Source organism: Arvicanthis niloticus, chromosome 26 (assembly GCF_011762505.2).
Source record: "Arvicanthis niloticus isolate mArvNil1 chromosome 26, mArvNil1.pat.X, whole genome shotgun sequence".
NCBI lineage: Eukaryota > Metazoa > Chordata > Mammalia > Rodentia > Muridae > Arvicanthis > Arvicanthis niloticus.
The window spans coordinates 30350054-30377918 of record NC_133434.1 but is presented as its reverse complement, the minus strand read 5'-3'; the positions used below and the strand labels follow the sequence as shown (position 1 = coordinate 30377918).

Sequence of the window (27865 nt, the reverse complement as noted above, 5' to 3'; positions counted from 1 at the left end):
CACGGAGTAGAACCCGATGCAGGTTTATCTGGTCTCAATCAGTCAGTCTAAACTGAATCAGATCTGTCCCCCCTCTGGAACCTTTTTTTTTTTTTTTTTTTTTTTTTTCTCTGTTTAGGCTAGCTTTCTCAAGCTGGATCTTGGGAGGTTGGGTTTGACTGGCTTGGAACCAACTTAAACTGGTTTTTTTAACCAACTTCCATTTGATTCTTAGAGATCTCTGGCAAGCAGAATGTCCTTGTTCATCTGAATCTGAATAAAGCACCCTGACTCAGATTAAATCAGGGTTAGCTTTTCAGTTGGGTTTAAACCAGGAAGGGGTGTGGCTGGGAGAAGTCCAGGTTATGCAGGGTTAGAGAGTCAAAGGGGAGGGTGACCTCGAAGGCACTTCATCTATGTACGTTCTTCTAGTTACCTGTTGAAATGGCTTTTGGGGACTAAGAGATAACGTATTTATTTGTTTTCTTGTGCACATGGATGAAGACACAATAAATGGCCTGGGTAGGAAGTTAAGGAGCTCGGTGTATACCTCAGTTGGCAGAGTCCTTGCTTCCCATGTACAAAGCCTTGGGCTCTGTGCCTAGCACCACATAAATGAGCCACAGTGGTACACACTTGTGATCCCAGCTCAGAGGCTGGAGGATCAGAAGTTTGAGTCATATAGAGTTATATAGAGAATTTGAGGGTAGCTTGAGCTATATGGATCCCCATCTTTTTGGTTTTTTAAGTAAAATTACAAGAGGAGATTGTATGGATCATGGTTAGTTTAATATCACATGAGGAAGAAAGCAGCATGTTTACCACAGAACTGTAACTCTAGTCCAACAACTGATACAATTGATTATGTATTACGTCTTCGTGGACATTAGATTAGCATGTACCCATCTCAGTTTTGCCCTCTCCATCCCTCCATCGTCCCCATGGAAGGTAAGCAGAGTGAGTGGACCTTGGCTAGCCTAAAAGACAAGTTCCAGAAACTTCAGTCCACAATGGGCCCTCAGTGAGGGGCTTCTGAAGGCATCACGCCCTGGGCTGTGTCCAGGTGCCTGACCCCTAGTTCCTACTGTCACAAATCTTGTCAGGACTTCACAAATAGCAGAAATGACCAGCAAACCCCTTAGTAGACTAAGTCTAATGTTAGCATAAGCACATACCCCGTTTGTTCAATGCAATTGTGGTCCACAGATGATCTCCCAGGGTCATTACTGACCATGGCTCCCTGTCACAATTGAATGTGTTGCAATTTGTGAGCAAATTATTTGACCACCTCACTTTTAAGGCCCCAATGCCTTCATCTCTTTCTTCCTTTCTCTGTTCTCTATCATGGAGATTTTCCCCACCTCCATAGCTTAAAACTTCTTCATTTGGGAGAAAACTCCAGGATCTCTTCCCTACACTCGTGGTGCCCACAGAAGTGACATGTTCTGATCTTTTCTGTTTGCCCACTCCCAAACACAGAAAACTGTCACCTGAATGCTCACCAAATCTGGTCCCAGTGCTAAAGAAAGGCAAAAACTATATATTTGTTGCTGTGCTAGAAAATAAAAAGGTATTTGGACATGTTGCCAGGGTTCCTCTGGAAAGTATCCAGGAATCATTTGAGAAATTCCCTTTCCAGGTGTTTGTTTCTTTAAGGAAACACTGTGGGGCTCAGAAGGGGCACACAGTGCACCGCCACTGGCTGTGGGTCTTAGTATATGGATCTACCATTAATGGGTTGCAAAGGAAGGAGTCGAGGGGGAAGAGGTCATGGATGGAAGAACACTTGCTCCTCTGCCCTCGGAAGCCTTATCAGGTAACTCGAATGTTTCCCTGCTTCCAGGGTGTGGGCGTGAGTAAACAGTGTTCTGCAAGGATATAGGGGTGTGTTCTGGGATCGGGGAGTAAACTTGTATTTCTGGTGACTCTGGAGCTCCTATTTGAAGCTATTTCGCCCCCTAGGAACTTCCCTGGGAGTTCAGAGGGTTCTTCTCTTCTTCAGGAACTTGAGAAGAAGCATGACCACCTGGGGCTGACATCATGGGGAAACAGCAGTGAACAGCAACAGATCAGCAGCTGTGGTCAAGACATTCCAGCCTCTACAGACGGCCAACTCCTCTGGAATCACTACTGGTGTTTATTTCTAATCCATATCTGTGAGAAAAGAAGCAAAGATCCCTGGGAAACTGCTAACCCATTTGCTTAGCACTGCTCAAGCTGCATCTGTGAAATACGAGCCCGACTACACTTAAAAAATTATCTGAGATCATTTAAAATTTGATAGATGTTAACATAGAAAAGGGGACTTAATTATGGTTGAACTTCCATTCAGAGCTAGGCTTCCTGCCAGGTGTTTCATGAAGAACTGACCTAGTCCTTACACAGACCTTCCTGGCTAACAGAGACCCACCTGGAATTCTTATGGTCAGGTGGTTCTCATGCCCAAATGAGTCTCATTTTCACATCTGTGATGTGGGTTGACACCCTCCCCCCCCCACACCCTGTACATGCACATGCCTACTGCAGAGAGACAAAGGGCACTCGATAAGGCACTTGGAAAACGCTGTACCTGGCAGTATTCTGAGATACAATCTAACCTGTCTAGAGGGAAGTCGGTTTCCTCTTCCCTTATGACTACTGGATATATCCAGGTCAGCTGATAGGGCAGATAAGGGAGGGTGTCTGTCTCGGTCAAATCCTGAGATAAGACTGTCAGTAGATAAAGTTTATGTGGGTGTCTGTATAGAACACAGCTCTCACCTCAAAGGGAACAAGGTGGGGTAAATTCTGAAGCCAAATATGAGTGATAGTGACTGAGAAACTAAATTAGATTATCCTAGTGCCATGGTCCAATGTGGTGACCAAATAATGAAGTATTTATGGGAACAGGACAAAGAATGTCATGAAAAAAAAAAGAGTCATGAAAAATGTCATGGAGAACTGCATTAGTGGGAACATCAAATAGGTGGGTTACAGAAAAGCAGAGGAGTGTCTGTAATGGATCTCAGATGCTCTTAGATGAATTCTAGCCTTTGGGTTGGTGGGAGATAGATGTTTGTACATCTCTCCCTAGAGCCCCAGAGAAAGATTTTACTTAAGGCATAAGGATGCTAGGAAAACACAGAGGTGGGCTATTCGTGGATTTAGGGAGACTAACAATAGCTAAGATCCAGACCTACTATGTTCTAGCTCTCCTCAGTCAGGAATTCTCATCAGTCAATCAATCTTGGAGAATTTGGTTCACAAGAGCCTAAGACAGTGAGGAGGTGAAACACAGAAGGAAATTATAATTAAAACTCCTTCCCTGGGAGACATATAGACAAGAGCTGCCTCTCCTCCTAAGGTCCTAATGACAAACCAAGGTACAGTTCACCGAAGTTTCCCAAGGGAACCCAAGGGTACACTGGACTTACTTACAGAGCAGGGTATGAGAGGGTTATGGGAAGGTCTGCGACACCCAGCTGTGATGACAACTTTCCCATGGCTACATAGATGGAACCCTGTCCCCTTGATCTTCCTAGCCTATAGTCTCTAGCCCAGTAGTTCTCAACCTGTGGGTCTTGGCAGGGTCACATATCAGACGTCCTGCATATCAGATATTTACATTATGATTCATAATAGTAAAATTACAGTTATGAAGTAGCAATAAAAATAACTTTATGGCTGGTGGGGGGGGGTGTCACCACAACATGAGGAACTGTATTAAAGAGATGCAGCTTTAGGAAGGTTGAGAACCTCTGCTCTAGTCCTTCTCACTCCTACCTTGAAGCCATAAGCAATAGGGCAGATTTTCAAGAAACTGGTTGCCGAGGGTGGCTGAATACTCAGGTAAGGGTTTCATGATCCCCTACCTGCCCACCTTCAGTGAGGGAAGGTGAACAGTCAACAGGTCCAGCTGTGCCAGCTGTGATCTTTTGCAAGTGGGCACAGCAGAACTCTTGAAGATGGTAGCAGTTTGGCTTTGGAGGAGAGTGTGGAGAGACCCATAGAAGGATGGTTGACAAAGGGTATGTTACGGGGTAGTCAGTGCCCTGGGCACCTGAGGACCCTCTAGTACACTGTGAGACATACATCAACTTTGGCTGTTGAGGAAGGGGCTGTCCTAACTCCAGCTTCTCACTGGGAGAAAAGTCTTCTTGTGGTATTCACTCACTGGTGCTTTCACTTGAGAAATGTCTTCAGGTGACTTCTGGAGGAGGCTAAGGGATGCCTTCCCTTCCAGGCAGCAAGAGAAAAGTAAAGTTTAAGAATAAAGACAGTAGACAAAACATGTGGATTTGGTCCAACATCACAGCCTAGATGAGAAAAACTAGAAGAACCAGCTTCTGGACTGGAACATGGGTTTTTTTCTACTTTATTAGTAGGTAGACAAAGTGTTTGCTGGACTTGAAGTCCTGAGTTCTATCCTCAACACCCAAGTTAAAAAAAAAAAAAAAAAAAAAAAAAAAAAAAAAGCCAGGCAAGGTCCAGGTTCAGGAAAAGACCCTGTCTCAAAAACTAAGGTAGAGATGACGCTACTTTCAGGTTCTGAATGCCATATCCAGGCTATCTCCCCAGCAGGCTGCCTACCTTTCCCAGGATAGCCCCCTACAGGTCAGAAGTCATTTTTTCCAGCCCAGTCAGTAGCCATATCCCACCAGCAATCCCAGTGGCAATTACCCAGGAGCTAGAAACGAGGCTGCACCTGGAGGTTACCCAGCTCCAGGCTAACCTCACAGCCAGGGGGAGCTCAAGCCTATCCTGGAGCACAAGGATTCGGTGCCCCACCTGGTGGTAGAGCAGGCTTTTGTGGCTATCCACAGCCTTGTGGTAGACCAGGCCAGGCCCCAGTACAGGTGGCTTTCCTGAAGGACAGATACCTTCTCAGGAATCCTGGAGGATTACTTATCTTACTTACCCTAGCCAGCCCACTGCAATGACACAGGTCACCCGAGGGACAATGTGGCCAGCCACCAACTCCAATGCTATGAGAGATGCAGAAATTCTCCACAAAGCAACGTTAACAGGTTGGGATAGAGAAGCTGGCAATTGTGGATGTTGTGTCCAACTGTTTCAGTGATCAGAGGTAGCAGTTTTTAAGACCGCGTATGGCAAGGATTTCATTAAAGATCTTGAATCATTACGGGCAGCGATGCAGAGAGCAGAAACTTGGGGACCTGTATTGATAGAGAGTGTGTGCATAGGAACAAATCAGGAAAGTTGAGAATCTGTCAAATGTTATCCATCAGAATTCAGATGAGACCTTAAGAGGGACAGCAGGTCAGATGCCTTAGTGCACTTTGAATGTATACCCGTGCTCACGTGCCTGGGAATCCGTGTCAAGAACCGGAGTGGAAACTACCAATGGCTGAGGATGACAAACAGCTCTCAGCTAAAGCCCACAGTGAAGGCTTATTCCACAGCAGCCTAGTGAAAGTTATTAAGCAGTGTGAGCCGTGAGTTTTCTGGATTTGTTGGAAGTAGTTTAAAGACCACTTTGCAATGTGCTCTAAGCTGCCCTACCTTCTCTGCTGAGTGATTCTACTATTCCATGAAAGGTGCCAGCACAGACAACTCCACCCTGGCCAGAACTGCAGTCACACAGAGACCTTGCCATACATGGTCATTAAAAACTGCTGCCTCTGATCATTGAAACATTTGGACACAACACCCACAACAGCCTGCTAGTCTGTTCCAGACCCCTTCATTGCCTTGTTCAGATAAAACCCGGTGTTCACCGGATGCATCAGAAGCCCCAAGCACGATGGTTACAAGTGACAAGTGAAGATGACAGAAAGTTCCTCCTGGCCATTGTTAGGCAGTGAAAAGACTTTTGTTGTTGTTGTTGTTGTTGTTGTTGTTGTTGTTGTTGTTGTTGTTAGTGAATGACCTGAATGGTGACTCAGAGCACATCCTTCCGAGCAATGGTACCCGTGTGCAGTATGGTCAAGCACCACCTAACTAGAGCGGCTTTTTACTAAGGACTATGTGTGTGGGAGCGGGGCTATGCTTGTTTTGCACATGCTGTTACTGCCTTCAATCTAATGTTATGTTTTTACTTCTATATCCAACCAGTATAAAAGTTTTATCAATAAGGTAGTAATTTTACAATATTTGCAAAGCCTTATTTTTCACCATTTTTATTTTAATCGGGATTTCAACTTGAATAAAAAAATCACAGTAATCTCCAAAATAATTAATAAATAAATAAGCAAGTTCTCTCTCTCTCTCTCTCTCTCTCTCTCTCTCTCTCTCTCTCTCTCTCTCTCTGTGTGTGTGTGTGTGTGTGTGTGTGTGTAGAGACGGCTCTGTGGTTAAGTGGTTCTTCCAGAAGACATGGGTTCAATTCCCAGTACCCAATACGGCAGTTTACAACCATCTAAAATTCCAGTGGGTGTCATGCCCTCATCTTGTCTTCTTAGCCACTACATGCACATGGTATGCAGACATGCCTACAGACAAAACAGTCCTACACATAAAATAATGGGGGGAAGCTGAGGGAAGCTGTAGAAGGCACTTGATGTTGGCCTCATAGATGCACACACACACATACACACAGGTACACAAAGAGACATGCACAGACAGAAAGACATGCACAAACATCCACACATACATGCAAGCGCACATACCTAGACTTCCAGAGGTGAGCATTTCATTCCCTTTTCCATCTTAGGCCGGCTCTCTCCCATCCCTCCTTCATAGTCTATGCACCGTACCCTTCACAGGTGCATCCAGGAACACTGGAGAGGAGAGGATGCTAGCAGCTCCTTCTCTAGGCAGTCATGGCCTCCTCATATACTTAGGGACAGTATATGAGTGATTTGCCTATATGTATGTCTGTTCACCACATGAATGCCTGGTATCTGTGGAGGTCAGAAGATGGTGTCCCTGGAACTGTAGTTACAAATGGTTATGAGCAGCCATGTGGGTGCTGGGAATCAAACCTGGGTCCTCTGGAAGAGCAATGAATATTCTTAACAACTGTGCTCTCTCCAGCTCCCTCACAGGAGAAATTCCTAAACAAGGTATTGTAAACTTACTCTGGTGGACCCTACCTGGCAGGCTGATGCTACTGGGGTTCTATAATTCTGTGGCCAGGAAAGGAACTTGGGAGTGAGACCACCTGGGATCAAAGTCCAGTTCAGTCTCTTGGCAGCTGTATATACTTTGACACATGACAAAAGTGTCCTCATCTGCTTATGTGGAAGTTTCTTCATCCATAAAATGGGATTAAGTAGCAGCCAAACAGGACCACATTCAGTGAGAATTCAGATAGACAGTGCTATTTCTCCAGTATTTGGTATGTAGTAAACACCCAGTGAGCCATAGTTATTGTTTCTTTGTCCGTTAGCAATCAACTATTAAGTCTCTACATACTGAATGGTCCCTCCTTCAGGGACCAGAGATACATTTGATGACCAAGATTATGATAGTCACTTTGATGGGATTTAGAATCATCATGAAACAGATCCCTGGGCATGACTGCAAGGGATGTTTGACTAAGGAAAGACGACTCGATTCAACTGTCAGTGGCACCATTGCACAGGCTGGGCTCCTGGACTGAATGAGAAGGAGAGAGGAGACTGAGCATGGGCGTTCATGTCCATCTGCTTCTGGATGGAGCATGCCATGCAACCACCTCTTCATGCTCCTGCCTCCATGCCTTTCCCACCAATGTGGACTATACTTTCAAACTGTGTGTCAAAAAATCAACCCTTATTTCCATTGGCTATTTTGTCTCAGCAACAAGACAAAGTAACCAGTTCAAAGATAGACTCAATAATTAGACATTTTTGTTACATGTATTTGTTTATCATCTTTGCAAGCCTGTGGCATGAACCTTTCACACATGTGAAAGTCAGAAGAAAATGGATAGGAGTTGATTCTCTCCTTCTCCTGTGTGAGTCCTGGGAATAGAACTCAGGGCATCAGACTTGGTAACAGTGCCTTTATGCTGGCCTCCTAGACTTCGTTCTTGACCAGCATTTTGTTTCAACTATCTTAGAGATGATGAAAGCCTAAATGTAGTAACTGCCGTTATACTTGGGGGTAGCAAGTGTGTGGACAGAGATCTGTATCTCGTGGAGAAGGTCTTAGGACATCTCTGTAGATGATAGTAGATCCAGGAAACACGAAAAGCCATGAAGTGACATAAAGTTAGCAGACTGAAAAACATTAAGGGGCCTATAGAGTAAGAGAATAGAGGACCAGGAAGGTGTCAATGAGAGGGAGACAAAGTAAGTTCACCTTAGACATTAGGGGTCCACTCTAAGTTTTGACCAGGGTTGACATGATTTGTTTTGCATATAAAAATTATGTGAGACAGGCATCTAGATCCCTGGGGCTCACTGGCCAGTCAGTCTAGGTAATTGGCAAGCTCCAGTCCAGTAATAAATCTTACCATAGTGTGTGTGCATGCACGTGTGTGAGTGCATGTGTATGTGCATGTGTGTCTCAAGATGGACAGTTCCTGAGGAATGAAATTCAAGATTTTACTGTGGCTACTACATGAAGATGAACTCATGTGTGTTAGTATCCAAATACATGTGTATCCAAACAAACATCAACACATACACACACACACACACACACACATGAACAGCTGAAAGATAGAAAGCAAATTCATCAAAAGGAAAGGATACACACAGAGAAATTAGTGGCAACCATAGGCAAGCTCCTAAAAGCCCTTTGTTCGTGGAGTCAGGATGGACATCCTGACTACCCCCCGCAAGATCTATCAACAAATGTGAAGTATTGTCTATTGGCAGTTCAATGAAGACTTAGTGCTGGCTTTAGTCTGGGGGCTGCTCACACAAGCATTTTCAGCCTAGCAGGCACCAATCATAGACTCTCAGGAGGAAAGGAGGTACTCAGAGTGAACCACTGTGTGCATACAAGCCCTGTAGGTGCTGGAAGAAGGCTTTATTATTGAAGGCAAGGTTTATAGGTCAAGTCCCCACATGCCAGACATGGAGCCCTCCTAAGAACAGCAGCCCCAGGCAGTGTGTGAACTCTCTTCTCCTCCTGTATGTAATTAAATGTACACTATGCATATGATGACACTAGACAGTTCTCATCACAAGCTGCAGTACAAATATGAGCAAACCCTTTGCTATCTATCTGAAGTTTTAAGATGAAACACTACCCCCAAATATTAAAACAGATGTATATTTTTTTTCACAAAGAGGATCCCATTGAGATAGCAGGACTTTGGAAAGGCTGGGTGCTTATGAACCTTCACCCCCGACCCAAATGAGGGGCTACTGGCAGTTGATGGCTTCAGGGAGAGGAGAGTCAGTTTTCTTTCAGGGTGTGGCCCCTGGTAGGTTGACCCCGTTCCAGTGGATGGCCCTACACCCAGGAGTATATGGACAGCACAAATTGGACTCAGTGAGTTACCTTTTAAGAAAGAAGAAAACATGAACTTCGGAGGGAGCAGAGATCATGAGGGTGGATCTGGAAGGGGTTGTGGAGAGGAGTGTGAAGTGGAAACTTAAGGGTTCTTTGGAAACTCAGTTGTGTTGGATGGGGTTTTGCAGGGGCAAACACGTGAAGGCAGGTGTGTTTGCCTGAAACAGACACAAGTGAAAAGATGTTTTGCCAAAGCAAGCAGGTGAAAGGACTCTTTGCTAAGGACACACATGTATTGGTCTTCCTTACATGGCATAGTTGAGCCCCATTTGTCGTGACTCCATAGAGATGAATGCACCACAAACTTCTGGTGGTGTGTGCTTCGGCTTCTTGCCACCTCTAGGGACTCAGGTTGATTGGCAGAGTGATGTCAGCTGAGACAGACTCGGGTGCTGAGGCAAGACCTTTGGAGGACATGTGATGTTTGGAGGAAGTATAAACAGGACTCAATGGACAGTGAGGGAGACTGGGCTTGGCTTGCATAGCTAAACAATCCTTGGTTTCTAGTCTTTGCTTTGTTGAGAGAGACACGGCCGAGAACTCCTGTCCTAATCCCTCCTTCTAACTCCTGCCAATTTAGCCGAGGCCTGGCTGCTCCTGCTAGGTCATGCCACGGCTGCTGCTATCCCAACACTATTGAACTGGACTGCTGGTGTATCCGTGAAGTGTTTGTGAGTGGATGGAGTGGCTACTGCTCACCTGTGAACTAAACTGCTGATTTCCAGACAATACAGATGGAAGTCTCTCCAAAGAACCTTTCTAAACAGGTCTACTTGCCCCATACCCTTTCTTTTCCGCTCCCTCTGGTGGGTGGTGGGCTACAAGGGAGGTTAAAGCGTTTAAGAACCTTCATTAAAAGTAGGCTTTGAAGAAATTAAAGTTATTAAATTATTAATTAAAGAAATCGGAGTGGGTGGATGTGATCAAAGCACACTGTGTGCACAGAGAATTCTCAACAGAGGAATCTCCAATGGCTGAGAAACACAAAGGAAATGGTAATGCCCTCAGTCGTCAGGGGAATGCAAATCAAAATGACTGTGAGGCTCCCCCCTTACACCAGCCTGAATGGGTAAAATGGAAGCTGAAGGGACAGCATGTGTTGGTGGGCTCGTGGAGCAGGGCATCACTCCTCCATTGCTGGTGGGAGTGCAAACTTGTACAGCCACTCTGGAAATGAATTTGTCGGTTTCTCAGAGAATTGGGAACAAAACCCAACTATTGTTCCTCTGGGCATATACCCAAAAGATGTTCCACCACACCACAAGGACCTTTATTCAACTATGTTCATAGCAGCTTTATTCATAATAGCCAGAAACTAGAAATAACTTAGATATCTCTCAACCAAAGATAAAGGAAAAATGTGGTACATCTACACAATGGGATACTACTCAGCTACTAAAAACAAAGACATCATGAAATTTGCAAGCAAATGCATGGAGCTAGAAAATAATCATCCCGAGTGAGGTAACCCAGACCCAGAAAGACGTGTATGTTACGTTCTCACTTATAATTGGACATAAGCCATAAAGTACAATCCATAGACCCAAAGAAACTAAGTAACATGGAGGGCCCAAGGGAGAATGCTTGAATCTCACTCAGAAGGTGAAATGAAATACACATCAGAGATGAGTGGAGGGAGAGAATTGGGGGGTAGAAGTGGTGAGGAAGGGAATGGGGATGAGTGAGGATCGGGGTGGAGTGAGGGGACAGTGGGGGACAGGGAGAGAGAACCAAAGTTGATGAGGTGGGGCATTTCTAAGACCTGAGACCTGGGATGGTGGAGGCTCCTGGGAAGGAATCCATGGGGGTGACCCTAGCTGAGACTCCTAGAAGCTAGGGATACGGAGACTGAAATGGCCACGTCCTGTAGCCCGATGGAACTTCCAGTAGTGAGAGGGGGACATCAACCGGCCCACACAAAACCTGCAACCCAAAGTGTGTCCTGTCTACAAGATGTGCAGCAGGAAAGATGGAGCAAAGTTTAAGGGAACAGTAGATCACAAACTGGCTCAACTTGAGACCCATGGGAGAGAGCCAACCCATGACATCATTAATAGTGTCATTAATAATGATCGTGATGTCTGCTATGCTTGCAGACAGGAGCCCAGTGTAACTGTCTCCTGAGAGGCTTCATCCAGCAGTGGATGGAGGCAGATGCAGAAATCCATAGCCAAGCATCAGGCAGAGCTTGGGGAGTCTTGTGGTAGAGTAGAGAATAGAATTGACTGAGCCAGAGGGGTCAAGGACACCACAAGAAGGCCTAAAGAGTCAACTAAACTGGGCCCATGGGCACTCAGAGACTGAGCCATCAACCAAAGAGCATGCAGGGGCTGGACCTAGGCCCCTCTATACATTGTAGCAGAGGTGCAGCTTGGTCTTCACGTGGTCCCCTAACAATTGGAGTGGGGGGCTGTCTCTGACTCTGTTGCCTGCCACTGGATCCCCTTCCCCTAGCTGGACAGTCTGCTCTGGACTCAGTGGGGTAGGATGCCCTCAGCCCTGTGCTTCAACTTGATGTCCCAGAGTGGGTGGTACCCAAGGGGGTCTTCCTCTTCTCTGAGGAGAAGGGGAGGGCATAATGGGGTGAAAGATTTGCGAGGATGGAACTGGGTGGAGAGAAGGGAGGGAGAGGCTGCAACAGGGATATAAAGTGAATAAATGAAAAATGGGGAAAACCCCACTTTATGCATACATGAAATTCTCACAGGATTAATAAAATATTACTTTAAGTAAAAAAAAAAAAAATGGATGCTAGAGCTCCAAGTTAGAGCTTTGGTTCTGCTCATATGTCACAGGATATTTGAGCAACTATTTTAAGAAAAATTGACTTGGATCCAGCCTGAGCTAGGGTTTGGTTTGCTTCTAAAGGATCAAAGCCAGTCAGTCACATCACAAGTGTGCACCGAGTTGGACACTGAAACAAGGGGACAGAGGAATCCGAGGAGTATGCCCTTGAATGACTCAGAGAGGGAGGGGCTGTCTTCCTACACTGAGAGCTACTTCAAGGAGAGTCACCTACATGGTTCTCCAGGGGAAGAGGTGAGACCCTCTCTAGGGTGTGCTGGTCAGTTCTGGTCTGAGCACAGGTGAGAAAGAGGTGGCGTGTGAGTGATGTTTGGAAATTCAAGTTGAATTGTGATAAGGTTGGATACGAAATGCTCCCCCTGGGCTTGTGTGTTTGAATACTTGGTTCTGAACTGGTGTTGCTGTTCTGGAAGGCTATGGAACGTTTGGCCCCTGTGGTTGAGCCTTGAGTGCCGTTATGGTTCAACCCCGCTTTTGGTCCTGTCTATGCTTCTTGATCTGTCAGAGGAGACTGCTACAGGCTCCAAGCACCATGCCCTCCACCATAGCTTCTCCTTTACGGTGCACTGTACCCTCAAACTGTGAACCTAAGTAAATCCTTCCTCCCTTAAGCTGCTTCTGATAGCTATTCTATCACAGCAGTGTGACTGGCAAGCTACCTTAGAGACTGATGCAGCAACAAAGGTCGACGGTGCAGAGCAGTAGCAGAGGCAGGGGGCCAAGGTCCTGGATCCAAGTCAATTTTCCTTTGGACAGTTGTTTGATTATACAGATGTATGAATGGAACTACCCCAAAGTCAACAGTGTGTGTGTGTGTGTGTGTGTGTGTGTGTGTGTGTGTGTGTGTGTGTGTTGTGTGTGTGTGTGTGTGTCTGTATATCGACTCATATATATTGGTCCTACAGAAATCTTAATTCTCAGCATCGTTTCATCTGATAATGACTTTGTCTGGTTTTACTTGACTTTCATCCTTTCCCCCCATTTTCTTCAAAGGACAGAGCTCAGGGACTCAATGAGGGGAGATTGTGTCTCCTTTAATCAATTGCTCCATTCATAAAAGCCATATTTGGGCGTTCCTTTTAAATCCAGAACACCATCCTGGTGGGAATTCCCCTTCTGGGATTTTTTTTTCTCTCTCTCCCAATTTAGAATCTGTCTCTGTGTGGGACCAGGGTGTTTCAGAACAGATGACATCATGAAGACCCACAGAAACAGATGTTCAGACTCTCCGTGCCTGTGAACTCAATCCCGTGCCATCTACTGGAATGGAAAGTGGCCGGCCGGGCCATACAGAGGGAATTTCTAAGAAGAGTGGGTGGAAGGGCCCTCATTCCAGCTTTGCTTTATTAAACAGGAAGTGTCTGGGTTGAACACACCTGCAAGGGCATCCAGTGGTGGGCACACGGAGCCTGTGCTCAAACCTACAGTAGGTAAGCGCTCTGGCTTCACTGAGCAGATTTCTAAGCTAGATGTTGAAATAATTTTCCATCCCACCCCACCCTGCAGAAAGGCATGAGATAATGGGATATTTTTAGCAAGAGAAAAAAAAAAGTTCTATAAAAAGGAACACATACATACCATACAGAAGACAAGGTACCTTCCACCACTCGCCAAGAGATTCATGGAGTGACTGTTGCATTCAGAATAGGCCATGAAGCCAGTATAGGACATGGGCACAGGTCACCGTGGGTCTTTAAAGAGCTGGAAAAGAGGACACAATGGAGAAACTGGTCAGAAGAAAGCTTTGTGTAAGCAGCAGGATGGCAGCTGTGATCCCAGAAATTGAGAGTTTGAAATAGGACGGTTATGACTTCAAGGCTAGTTTGGGCTACATAGTGAAGCCCTGTCTCAAACACACACATACACACACACACACACACACACACACACACACACGCACACACACAGGTTGCAACTGGCTCGCTCTACCTGGCTTGAGACAAAAGACTTAACAAGCCTGAATAGTTCCTATGTTGCGGCCTGCTTGGCTCTGCCTGGCTTCAAACTGCCACTCCGGTCTTCGGGTCAGGGTCTAGAGAGAGAGAGAGAGTGAGGATAAGGAGAAAAGACGCAAGGAATGGAGACAAGACAGACGTTCTGATCAAGTCTCTCATCAAGTCTCTTTATTTGAAGGGAAGTCTAGGGTATTTATACACTTTTGCCACGCCCCTTGTAGGCTCCTGGATATGACGCAAGCCTTGGAGGCGTGGCTAGCACGTGGATAGCTGCTTTCTAGCCTCTTTCTGCTAAAGGTCAGCTCCCAACACACACACACACACACACACACACAGAGAGAGAGAGAGAGAGAGAGAGAGAGAGAGAGAGAGAGAGAGAGAGAGAGAGAGAGAGAGAGAGAGAGAGACAGAGAGAGAGACAGAGAGAGAGAGACAGAGAGAGAGAGACAGAGAGAGACAGAGAGAACATCATTAAGTGTGGTTGGCACATGGTGTGACATGTCTATGAGCTCCTGACCATTTTGAATCCCTAGGACCCTGGTATGCACATCTCTAGGACCCTGGTATGCACATCTCCTTCGACCTGCGGCACCAGGCATGCTCTTCCATCTCTGGCCTCTGTGGAACTTCCCTCTTCACACACTCCCCCATCTCTGCTTCAAGCTAACAAATCAGCCTGGTTTTCCTGTTCAACGTACTCATCTCCTCTTTTTCCTCTCCAAAACCCCAGGCTCCAACCCAGTTTCCCTGGATGACTCTTCTAACACACTTACTTTATGGTGAGACCTGCTGACATCTGGCTAATTCTCTACACGCCACCAGGCCTCTCTCCTGTGACCTGTTTCCCTGTCTGTCACCTGCGTCGTTGAATTTGTTTCCCGATGCTCCTACTTTGGTTTGCCTTGACCCTATGGACGAGGGCACAGTACTTTTGACAGTGTTAAAGTAAAGGCAGGATGATGTCATTCTCTGCTCAGACTTCTTGTTCTGCAAAGGTGCCCGAGTTGGTGTTCATCAATTTGGCATAGCCTAAAGACACCTGAGAAGGTGTCAGAAGGGCCTGGTGGGCAAATCTAGGGGCAGATTGTCTTCATGTTAATTAATATAGGACAACTTAGTTCTCTGTGACTGGTGCCATTCCTGGGGCAGGTGGTCATGGACTGTTTAAGACCGCCAGCAGGCAAGCAAAGCGCCCCCTACCCCCACCTACCCCCCCCACTCCCTCCTGCCCTCCTCCCACTCCGTGCTTTTCATTTCAGTTCCTGCTTGAGTTCCTGCCCTGACTTTCCTCTTTGGCAGACCGTAAGCCAAATAAACCCCATCTTCTCTATGTTGCTTTAGTCAGAGTGTTTTACCTCATCAACAGAGGAAAAGTAGAACAGAGTCGGAAGCCAAACTCCTTGCAATGGCCTTCAAGGCCCCTCGTGGTCTGGCTTGTTGGTACATCTGTCTTTCTAGAGTGCCACTGTTATCACTGCACTGAAACCCCACAGGCTCCATGCCAGGTCTCACCCTCTCCAGACCTGCTCTTTGTCACCTGCCCCTTGCCCTACTTTTCCCTCTGCCAGAAACACTTGTCCCTCAGATGCCCCCAGGACTCCTCCACTTCCTTCATGCCTTTACACAGGTGCCCTGTTCCTGTTCACACCGCCCAAAACTGATGGCCTGGGCATGCCTTCTGCCCTGAGGTCCGCTGTTTCTCTTCCTGCTCTTAGCACCACCCAGCCTACTACGGAGAACGCTTACTTACTCGTTCACCATGTACTTCCCATCAGGATGCAAGTCTTATAAGGTCCTGGCTTCTTGTCTCTTGCCTGCTGTTTTATTACTACAGAATATACTCTTTTAAAAATGTATTATGTTTACTTAGCTGGGAAGGGGAACATGTGCACTCCACAGCGTAAGAGCAGAGGTCTGAGGACAAGCTGAAAAGTTGGCCCTCTATTTCCATCATGTGTGTCTTTGGGGCCCAAACTCAGGTCAACAGGCTTGGTAGCAAATGCTTTAACTCCCCGATTTAACCATCTCGATGAAACCAGATGACTTAGAGACCGTCACTCCAAACAAACAAACAAAATTCTCAAGTGGTCACCTGTGCAAATGATGCTGTCACAGGGACTGCTTGGTAAACAGTCAGACAGACCACGAGGCAAGTCTGACCATGAAGCAAGTCACTAACTGAGTTTCCAAACCCATTGGAGACCGCAAGCAAGCTGATCTGGGTTTCTGGGTCATTACATTAGCTGCCTCTAAACATAGAGTGTCCCTCACTTCTCTCCCCATACCCTCTTCGATGTCAAATATCCCTCAGCATCCTTGAGGCCAGTCAGTCCTCTCAAAAAGGTTCACAGTGCCTCTCCTCCACAGTACAGAGTCTGTCTGATCTCCAATCTCGACTGTGAACCCTGTAATGAGGAGTCATCTGGGTGAGCCGGGTGCCGAGGTGGCATGGAATAGTACTCTCTGCATGAATGGACAGGTAAGTAGGTAAAAGAATGGATGACTCAGCAGCAAACTAAGCAAATGCTGCCTCTGTCAGCCCAGGGGGAAGTTCACGGGAGAGAAGATGGGAGGCCAGGAGAAGGGAATAGGCCACCTCCCTGCTGCTGGCTCTCTCCTGTTTCCCTCCATGCACTCCTTTTTCTCAGAGCTGTCTCACCCATCTTCTTGGCCCTTCCTGTCCCAGTATTTCTGATTCCCAGAAACGGTTCCAAATTGTGTGCCAAACTTGAGACAAGCGTTTCCAAAACCGCATTTCTTGCCTGTGGCTTTTTCCAGCCGATTTTTCTACAGCTGTCGTTTCTCCGTGATGTAGCTTGTCTATCTGGACTTAGGTGTGTTTGCCTCCCAGGAACAAGCAACTCTTCTGTGCGGCTAGAGGATCTGCAGGCTACTCTTAGAACCTCCTTCTCTGGTAGCAAGAGGAAAACCCATCCCCTGTTGCCATGGAAACATGGTATTTCACAGCAACAGAAAACAGAGAATTGAAGTTAAAATTAGTCGAGGTTGCAGGGATAGCTCAGTCCATGAAGCGCTTTCTGTGCAAGCATGAGGACCTGAGTTAGACCCCCAGAACACTTGTAAACAGTTGGGCATGGCCTGTGTTTAAATGGGGAGGGGGGAGGGCAGGGAGGTGGAGACAGGAATCCTGGGGGCTTGCTAGTCAGTCAGCCTACCTACTTGGTGAGCTCCTGACCCTGTCTTGAAAAACAATGTGTAATAACATCTGTGATGTACAGATCTCTGGCTTACTGGAGCATGTGCGCGTTCCCACACACACACTTACATAGATGACAGACCTTCCAACACACATATAAAGTTAACATTACTTGCCTTGCAGAACAGTAGTAGCACATGTAAACTCACAGAGCCTAGAGGTGGAGAGCAGGTAGGGGAAACTTCTGGCTCCTGGCTCCATTTTCTCAAAACCTTCTGCAAACATGACAAACTGTGGTTACATTAATGAGAGCGATTCTTATCTGTCAGCCATCCTCCTGTCTGGATACACCCGGAGCCAGCTGGAAGGCACACAAGCACTGAGGCATTTTACAAGCATGCTCTGCTCTGTGGATCAGAATGCACCTGGGCATCTTACCTTTCAAATCTCCTCCTTTGGAAGCGCCGGCCCCTGCGCCAGCACCCTGAGCTGAATTTCACAGGAAGTGCTCTGCAGCTCGGTTCTTGTTTTACATTGTTTACTGCAGTCGTAAAGTCACAAGACATAAGAGAGCGACAGACCCCGGGAGATTAGCTGATCTTACCTCCTCTATTTTTTATGGAAACTGTCAGAGTGACTTTCATTTTGGATTTTATGGGGTCTATCTGTGTTGACATGACTGATGGCTCCGCTTCCCAGACTGCCTCATAAAAAGCAGCAGCTTGCTTCCTGATGGGCAGGCTAGGAAGCTACAGTGCTACCATCTTAACTTCCTGCCTCATATCCTTCTCCGGATTTGGGATGTAATTGGAGACTTCTACCTATAGCCTTTCCACAAAGAAAGAAAAGTACGGACTGATCTGCGCCACTGCCCATTGACTGCTCCAGTAGGTATCCGTGGTGGTTCCCGGAGTCTGTGGACTTCTCCTCAACTCCTGCAGGATAGTCTGCAGCCTCCCTTCATGGGGGCGGGGCTACAAGGCTGGAGGCGGAGCCTTGACCCTGGGCCCTGGTGGCCAGAGTTGTGTACTCTGAATTGGTGAGCTGCTGGTTGGAATCTGGGAAAGACTCGCAGTTCACAGCTAGAAAAGCAAAATCAAAACTCATTTTCAGAGCCCATGTATGAGATCTGGAATGGAAACCAGGTTCCACATGATAGTTGGGGTTGGCAGTACTGAAGGGCTGTGAGACCAGAAAGAATGTTAGGAAGGAAAGTTCAGGAGGGCCACTTGGGCCTGAGATTGTGGAAACAGTGGGTGATCCGTGCCTTTTGTTCCCTTTTTTGATTTAAAATGTATATTAGCCCCAAAATAACATGCACACTGTTTAAACAATCAGGGGCCAGAGAGATGAGTCCAGTTATGGCTAACAGTTAAGAGGTCAGACTTCTTTTGCACTGGACCGGAATCTGCCTCTCAGCACCCACTCAGGTAGCTCAGAGCTGCCTGTAGCTCAGCGATCCTTTCAAGAGATCTACTGCCCTCTTCTGGCCTCTGAAGAAACTGCTCCTGTGCACAAACCCACACACAGATGCACCAGCACACATTCCTTTTTTAAAATCTTAACAGCAACAATTTAAAACCTCAGTGTTTCTAAGGTTGTGATCTGTAGAATTTCTGTGTGCCTACATGCCTGTGTGTGTATGTGTGTGGCATGAATGTGTGGTTCAGAGGACAACCTGTGAGAATCCATTCTTCCCTTCCCTCTCCAGCCCTGTTTCCAAAGTTTGTAATATCTCTTCCACATCTTGCCAGCGGGCTCCCTCTCCTTGGTGATGAAACCATGTTAACAGTGAGCTTTGGGTAGGGAACCCTGGAGGGATACCAAAGTAAGGAGATTATTCTGTGAAAATAGATGGGTGATCTGATAGTAAGAGCGGGAGCTGTTGGCACAAGTGAGACTGGCTAGCAAACAAACCCAAGACGTGCTGTTGTAATCCACCCAGGAGGCCAGGCACAGACAGTGAGGGTTGCCTTGAATGGTAGTAACAATTTACCTGACAGAGTATAGCCCCACATAAAAAGGCTTTTAGCCATCTCCGAGGGATGTGGAGGTGAGGAGGGCTTAGTAGGGCTCTTCTCTCATTAGAGAAGAGGTGCTTAATAATGTAGGTGTCCATGTGACCTTCAGAAATTCTATCTTGGCTCTAGTGAAACCAGTATCCTAAGGGGGGAATCTCGTCGCAGGTGGGGCTATCATACCTAGTGGGTAAGATACCTGTTCATTATACCCACCCACTGGAGCCAGCCTGGATGTACAAGTCCAGAAGCAGTGAGCTATCAGTGTGTGTGTGTGTGGGGGGGTGATTCTTGCTCATTGTTTCTCCCAAGGCTCCAAGGCTTTATGGATTGGCTCTCCCAGACATCCTGCTGTCTTCCATGGGGAGCACAGAATGTGTCTCTGTATCTAACCAGAGGATAGTCTCGTTTTGTTTTTATTTGTCCCTAATATGGTGAATGGCACTAATTTGAGTTTTTGAATGCTGTGTCAACATTACATATGTGAAAGGCATGTAGCCATCCTGCCTTGTCTTTTTGTGTTATCGTTCACTAAAATATTATTAAGAATTTTTGTGTCTGTGTTCATGAGGGGCTGGAAATGGAATTTTCTTCTTTAAAAAAGATTTTATTTATGTGTATGTGTGTGCATCTGTGTGTGTGTGTGTGTGACACATGTGTGTAGGGTGGCCACAGAAGCCAGAAGAGGGTGTCACATTGGGATTCTAGGCAGTTGTGAGCTACCATGTAGGTGCTGGGATTCAAACTCAGGTCCTCTTCAAGAGCAGCATGTGATCTGAACCACCGAGCCATCTCTCTAGCCCTATGGAATTTTCTTTTTCATTATGGCCTTGAATTTCCTATCAGGGTCACGTTGGACTAAAAAAGAGCTGGGAAGTTTATCTGTCTGCTTAAAATTTTCTGAAAGAGTGTGTGTGAAGTTAACATTCTTTATTCCTTAAATGTTTGATACAACTTACTAGGGATGCCAACTGAACCTGGAGGTTTTCTTTACGGGAAGGGTTTTAAGTAAAAGGTTGCTTCTCTTACTAAACAGATTGTTACATCATTTTGTGCCTTGAACTTTGACTGTGTGTTTCAACTAATTAGTTCGTTTCCTCTAAGCGCTTAAGTCTATGTGTGTAGACTTGCTCACCCATTCCTTTTGGATCCTGCTAATGCCTGTTCAAACTGCAATTTGTGTCTTTTTCTATTTCTTGACATGGTTGTACATTATTTTTATTTTAGTTTTTCATGTGTGTGTGTGTGTGTGTGTGTGTGTAGTATAAGTGAGTTATAAGTTAATGTATGTGTGTATGTTTGCATGTGTGTGGACACATGTGTGGGTGGGTGGGTGGAATGTACATATATGTGAAGATCAGAGCTGGAGGTTGACACTGGGAATCACCGCCCACGGCTTTTTACCTTCTTCACGGAGCCGGGATCTTTCAGCTAAACCCAGAGCTGGCTGATATGTCTGTTCTCACTGGCCACTTACTCTGGGGATCCCCTGGATCTGCCTTTGCCAGGCTTCCCCAGGCTGCTGCACCCGTGAGACATGGTGGTGGTCTGTGGTGCTAGGGATCCAAACTCTCTGGTAAGCACTTTAACTAGTGAGGCATCACCCTTCTTCTTTTTAAAATTTTTAATTAAGATTTTTTTAAAATCTTAGTTAGTTTCCATAAGACTAGAGATTATGAAGTTTGTTGATTTCTTTAAAAATGAGTATTTGAATTTTCATTAATTAGAAAAAAGTGTGTGTTTTGTTTATATGTGCATATGTATGCACTTCTCTTGGAAGTGGCATAAAGAACAGCGCTGAGCCACCACATAGGTCCTGTGAATTGAACCCAGGGCCTCTGGAAGAGCAACAAGTGCTCTTAACCACAGAGCCATCTCTCCAGCCTTGGCTTTTTATTAAATTTATTATTAAGTTTATTTTGCACTCTTTCCTTCTTCCCTCCTTCCCTGCTTTCCTTTCTTGGGTGTGGTTATTGTTGCTTTGAGACAGGGCTTACTCCTACTCTGGAGCCAGTGGTGAACACCAACCAGGATCCTCCTGCTGTGTCTCCTTAGTGCTGGGAATAAAAGGTGATGCCTCCAGTGCTGGGAATAAAAGGTGATGCCTCCAGTGCTGGGAATAAAAGGTGATGCCTCCAGCTGTTTCTTTCTTAAGGGAGAGACCAATAATATCGAGTTGAGACCTTTCTGTACATTTCCTTCAAATATTAAAATTTTATACTTACTTTAGTTTGTGAAGTTGTATGTGGAGAAGGCATCTGTGTACCTATGGAGGTCAGAGGTCAACTTATGTTTCTCCTCCCACATGTGAACTCCAGGAAATCAGCATGATGGCAAGGGCTCTTACGTGTTCAGTCATCTCCATGGCCCAAATCTTATTTTATCAGCATATTTTAATATTTGAGATGATATGTTTTTATATTCATCTGGTTCAAATACTCTTTTGGTTTCTTGTGTGTCAGTTTCCAAATACTTGGATGTTTTCCAAGTATCTTAATCTTAATATATATATATTCCATTGTAGTTAGGGAATGTCCTTTGAAAGAACTGAATTATTTCTAATTCCTGGTGGCTTATTTCATATGCTACAATTATGTCTGTGACATCCATACTTACTTGAAGAGAATGTGTGTCATGTATTGGGTGGAATCTAACAGTACAAATCTATAAATAGGTGGATTTATAGTGTATATTGATTTGGTCAAGCATCTGTGCTTTTACTGGTTTTCTACATGTGTTATCAATTACCGAGAGACGTGTTTATTTCCCTTTTCAGATCTATCAGCTTTGACTTCATAAAGTGAGCTGCTGTAACTTGGTGCAGAAGCACTGAGAATGGTGATGTCTGGATCCAGTACTTTTGTGTCTCTGAGACCGTGAGTGATTCCCCGACAGAGACAACTTAACGACAGACTGATCTTGGCTCCCAGTTTCAGTCCATCACAGTGAGAAGAGCTGACAGAACAGCTCGGTTCCTAGTGGCCAGAGGGTGTGCTGGAGACTTCATACACGCCATAGTAAGCCGGCAAGCAGAGAACAAGGCAGGAAGTGTGAAGAGATAACCCACTCTGGACATGTCCCATGGCAGTGACCACTCTCTAAAGTTTTCAGAACCTCCCCAACATAGTGATAGCAGCTGAGAATCAAACATTCAAACTATAAAACTGCAGACTGAGGAGACGACTCAGTAAGGAGAATAATTGCTGTGCAAATCTGAGGACCTGAGTTCAATCCTCCAAACTGGTGTAAAAGCCGGGCAAGGAGGCACATGCCTGTAATCCCAGCACTGCCTGGGCAGAGAAAGGCAGGACAATCCCGGGGGATTACTGGCCAGTCAGCCTGACTAAAAGAGCAAGCTCCAGGTTCAGAGAGCCCATCCCCCTGAAATAAGATATAGAGTGATAGAGGAAAACACTTGATCTCTGGCCTCCACATGTAAACACATGGGTGTGTACACATGGATACACACATATGGACCTGCACACAAAGACACCAAACACACACAAATCAAGATGGTTGGCACCTCAGGAACTATAGTCGAGGCCAACTTTTGACCTGCACACACATAAACATGTACACATGTGTAAACATACTTACACATAAAATAATAAGCACTTTTTAGGCTTGCCTATCTCCAATATTGATTTCTGTTATTATCACAAGGCTATATTATCATTTCTTTGCTTGTTACTATTTCTTCCTAAATTATTTCTCTTCATCTTGAGTTAAACATTTGCCTTGATAGATTTCAAATTCTTTCGATTCCCGGTAAAGCTGTCTGAATGTATACATTTCCCCTTTAAGGACTGGTTTATCTGCACCCATAAAGCTGGGCTTAAGGTGCTTCTGGCTTATTCATTTTAATAGTTTCATGAGACCCTTTTCAACTTAAAAGCCATATAATTGTGTACGATGACACTCAGGCCCACGGGGAATACTTTCAAGTTAGTCTCAAGAACTGAAGAGAGGGCTGTTGAGATGGATCAGTGGGGTAAAGACGCTTGCTGTCAAGCCTGATGACCCCAGCTCAAACCCCTTGGATCTGCATGATCAGTGGAGAAACCCCACTCTACATACAGGTTGCCCTTTGACCTCCACATGCATGCTATGGTGGCATGCACCTCTCCCAAATCAATAAATGTGATTTAAAAAGAAAGAAAGAAGAACTGTGGAGAGCAACAGAATAGCCATAGGTTCAGAATAGCTTGTGTGTCTGGCTCAAAGGCAAAGGATCTCATCCCCTAGCTTTCTTATGGGTTGTCCTGGTTCCTCCCTAAGGCCTACAGAGTAATGCATGTGTGGAGTTAGAGGACTTTCATAGGCTCAGAAGAGTCGCAGAGATGCTGAGACTCATGTACAGTTGTCTCTAGTGGTTATGATTTTGGATTTCATATCTGCAGTGTTGTCAGAGAACATTTTTTAAAGAACCTGCTTATTTTTAAGACATATTTTTTCATGTGTGTATTTGTGTGTGTGTGTGTGTGTGTGTGTGTGTGTGTGTGTGTGTGTGTGTGTGTGACTTTCCAAGACAAGGTTTCTCCATGTAGCCTTGTCTATCTTGGAACTCAATCTGTAGACTAAGCTGGCCTCGAACTCAGAGATCTGTCATCTCCTGCTTCCCAAGTGCTGGGATTAAAGGCATGCACCACCACTGCCTAGCTTGGTTTTGTTTTTTAACACTGGGGAAAATATGACATCATGTTATGCTACGATGCACTACATGCTGGTTATTATGTGTTTTTAAAAAGCATTATCATTCAGATATACATCAATCTTGAAACATATGGTATCTGAGATTTGCTCTGAATCCTCCCCTCCCCAAATTATGTTTTGTACATATGTAATAGGCAACAAAAACTTTGAACAAGTTCTCTTGATAGTTTAAGATAATGTTGACTTGGTTAAAATCTCTTGAATCATTAAAAATACAATTATAAATTCACTCTGGCTTCTTTTGTTGTTGTTGTTCCGGTTTTTTGAGTTCTTCAAACCTGCACAAATGCACAGATCCCATTTTTCTTACTCAAGACCAACCTATGGCCACAAACAATAGACTTATTCATTTCTTTGATAATTCATCTGCTCATTTCACGCCTTCCTAGGGGATATTGGTGTATGTATTTTAATATCTCCTTAAGGTTTCAGTTGCATATTTGTCTATCTTCCCAGGGGTGGAGTAATGTTACCAGACCCCAAAGAACAAGTACCGTGCTCAGCTCCACAGCTGGTCCACTTTCAGTCTGGGCACAGGCAGGGGCAGCTTCCAACACTGGGAATGACCACAGTAGCATTTTTAAGGTGACACCTTCACCCTGGTTTTGTCAACATGATTATTGTTGTTGTTCTTTACAACCTGATGTCTTTCAAGAAATGATGAACCTTTAAAATCTCATGTTGCTAAGGTTACAAAACCTGCTGTCTCATCAGCATGCTATACTGACTGGATCTGCTACCTTCCTAAGGAATTGCATATTCTGCATTGGTAATTTATTATTGAAATGAATAGGATTGATTGGTACTTTTATTTCCTGTGAGATGAAGCACTGGGGCAGGGTCCTGCATTCTTCCTCTCTGGTGCATTGGCCAATTCGTCTCCTTCAAAGACCTTCACAATGAGCCAACTGTGTGTCCCCCCTGCCCCCCCCCATCCACATGCTACAATTCTGATCTCCAAAACCATAGTGTGGAAAGGTGGAGGTATTGGCCATGACTACCCCATGAGTGAGAGGAAGAGACCTCTGAGAGTGTGTCTGTCCCTTCCACCCAGGAAGGCATAACAAGAAGTTGCCTTCTATGAATAACGAGCCCTCACCCAACAGCCAGTCTGTTAGTGTCTTGATCCTGGCCTTCCAGACCTCAGAATGTGGGAGATAAGGAATTGTTTCTAAGCCACCTACTTTATGACATTTTGGTATTTCAGTCTACTGAGTCTTTTACTCAATGATTTTGTGCGATCATGGATCTAGATTAAATATTCGAATGTTTGCTTGCCTGAATTATTATACATTAATCCCAGGACTAGGCAAAGGGTTCCTCTCTTTCTCTGAGGAAGCTCATTACTATTCAGGATTACTGACTTGTTTGTTCTTTCATTCTACTTTCCCCTCAGAATCCAATGTGTACACATATTTATGTTTTTATGAATAGTAATTTAGTAGGTGTAACAAAATACCCATGTAAAATGTATAAAAATTGATGCCTATTTAAAAAAATCATATCAAGAAATATATCCAAAACTGAATACCTTTTTGAAAAAAATTATCACCAGGGCTGGAGAGATGGCTCAGCAGTTAAGAGCATTTGCTGCTTTTCAAAGACAGTTTTCATTAGCATGAACGCACATCTGTGTGTGTGTGTCTCACACACAGACACATATGCACACACATGCACACTCACACACACATATGCACGCATGCATGCATATGCACACTTACGCACACCACATACACATACCACAGGAATGAAAACAAAAGTAAATCTTACAACAATTAGTAGTAAGTTTTAATTTTATATACATTTTTATATTTTATACTAACTTTAATTTTCCTTTTGGGGTATAATTATGAAACCATTGGTCCTTCATAGACCTAACTTATTTCAAGTTCCCTCAAAAAAATGAATACTTTGTGCTCAAACAGTTTCAGCACCTCCCACAAAGACGCTTAAGTTGGGTCCTCGGCTACTGCCTCTAACAAGTTTTTAAATAAAATCCTTACTTTCTGGTAACAACAGGCTATTCCAGACTCATTCTGACTCAACACAAAAACTCATCTGTCTCTGAGGGGTCCTGGTTTCTTTTACTTCAAACAGTGGGCCTGGGAGGATGCAGATGAAAGGAGACCCAGGGGAATCCTGCCAAGGCTGCAGAGCCATCTGCTTTGGAAAATGACTTCTCAGATAAATCATGGTTTCCACTGTGTTTGATGCTGAGGAGATGGCTGGCTGAGCTGGCAGAGTGCTTGCCCAGCATGCAGGAAGCCCTGGGTTCCCCAGCACTGCACAAAACCAGGCATGACAGTGAGCATCTGTAATCCCAGCACTTAGAGGTGGAGGTGGGGAGAGCAGAAGTTCAATGCCAGCTACATAGTGAGTTTGAGGCCAGCCTGGGCTGCATTACCCTGTATCAAAACAAAATAAACAAAACAAAATCAAGAAAAATTCTTTATCATAAAAACCCACCTTTCGTACAGTAGGTGGCATTTCTGACACTAACACTTTGTACCCTACGCCAACAGCCAGGTCAACAAACAGGTGACCTGATACAGGTCAAGCCTGTCCTTGGAGGCAGGGACAGTATACACTGGAATTAACCCTCCCTATCTGTTCTCTTGTCCTTAGGGCCTCAGATGCTGCTTGTCCCAAACACCTTACCTCCCTTGCCACATAACAGCACTGGGAATAATTTATAGAGACAGTGGCAAACGTGGAGACTTAAAAACATGTTCAGGTTCAGTTTTTAAGGTAGAAAATAGATAAAAAGCCCAGATTGGAAACCGGATATGCTCAGACCCAGACAAAAGCAAAGATGTTGGTTCTGGTGAAGTCCAAGATTAGAACGGAGTTTACATTGCCAAAGTGAAGGGCTGGGGGCATACGGGGTGTGATGGTTTGTATATGTTTGGCCCAGGGAGTGGAACTTTTAGGAGGTGTAGCCTTGTTGGAGTAGGTGTGTCACTGTGGGCAAGGGCTCAAGACCCTCCTCCTAGCTACCTGGGAGTCAGTATTCTGCTAGTAGCCTTCAGGTAAAGATGTGGAACTCTCAACTCCTCCTGCACCATGTCTGCCTGGATGCTGCCATGTTCCCGCCTTGATGATAATGGACTGAACCTCTGAACCTGTAAGCCAGCCCCAATTAAATGGTGTCCTTATAAGAGTTACCTTGGTCATGGTGTCTGTTCACAGTATTAAAGCTCTTAACTAAGACAGGCGGTCATGTGGCCATATCATCAAATGCCCTGATTACATCAAAATGTAATGTTTACTTCTTTTTTTCCCCTTAGATTTATTAATTTAATTTTTGTGTGCGTGTTTTGCCTATGTGTGTACCACATGTGTGCCTGGTGCCCTTGGAGGCCAGAAGAGGTGATTGGAGCCCCCGCAACTGGAGTTACAGATGGTTGTGAACCACCATGTGGGTTCTCTGGAAGAGCAAGTGCTCTTAACCACGAAGCCACCTCTCCCACCCCTTCCTTTGCTTCTTGCGAGTAATTTGTTGAGAGGATAATGGGATGTTTGTTCTGAGGGATGGAGTGGGAAAGACACAGGGGGATTACAGGGATTTGAGACCAAGGAAAGGTAGAGAATACAAATTGGAGATGAGAACTGACGTACAGAGGGTATTTGCAGCAAGAGAGGAGAGGCAGGCGGCAACATGGAGAGAGGAGAGGCGGAGGGATGAGGTGGACAGGCAGGGCCATCCCTGGACAAGTACAACTGATTGAAGCAACCAGCAGATTGAGGTGTCTTTAACTGAACTTCGGCCTACTAGATGGCATAGAGAATACTGCAGAACCAGACCCCACTTAGTGCATTTCTCTATTTGGGTTGAATGATGTGATTGT

At 45.2% G+C, this 27865-nt stretch overlaps 1 pseudogene; it reads left to right on the top strand.

Annotated features, from left to right (window-relative positions):
- Positions 1-4510: 4510 nt before the first annotated feature.
- On the top strand, positions 4511-5741 carry LOC143438893 (annexin A7 pseudogene; annotated as a pseudogene).
- The last annotated feature ends 22124 nt before the right edge of the window (positions 5742-27865 follow it).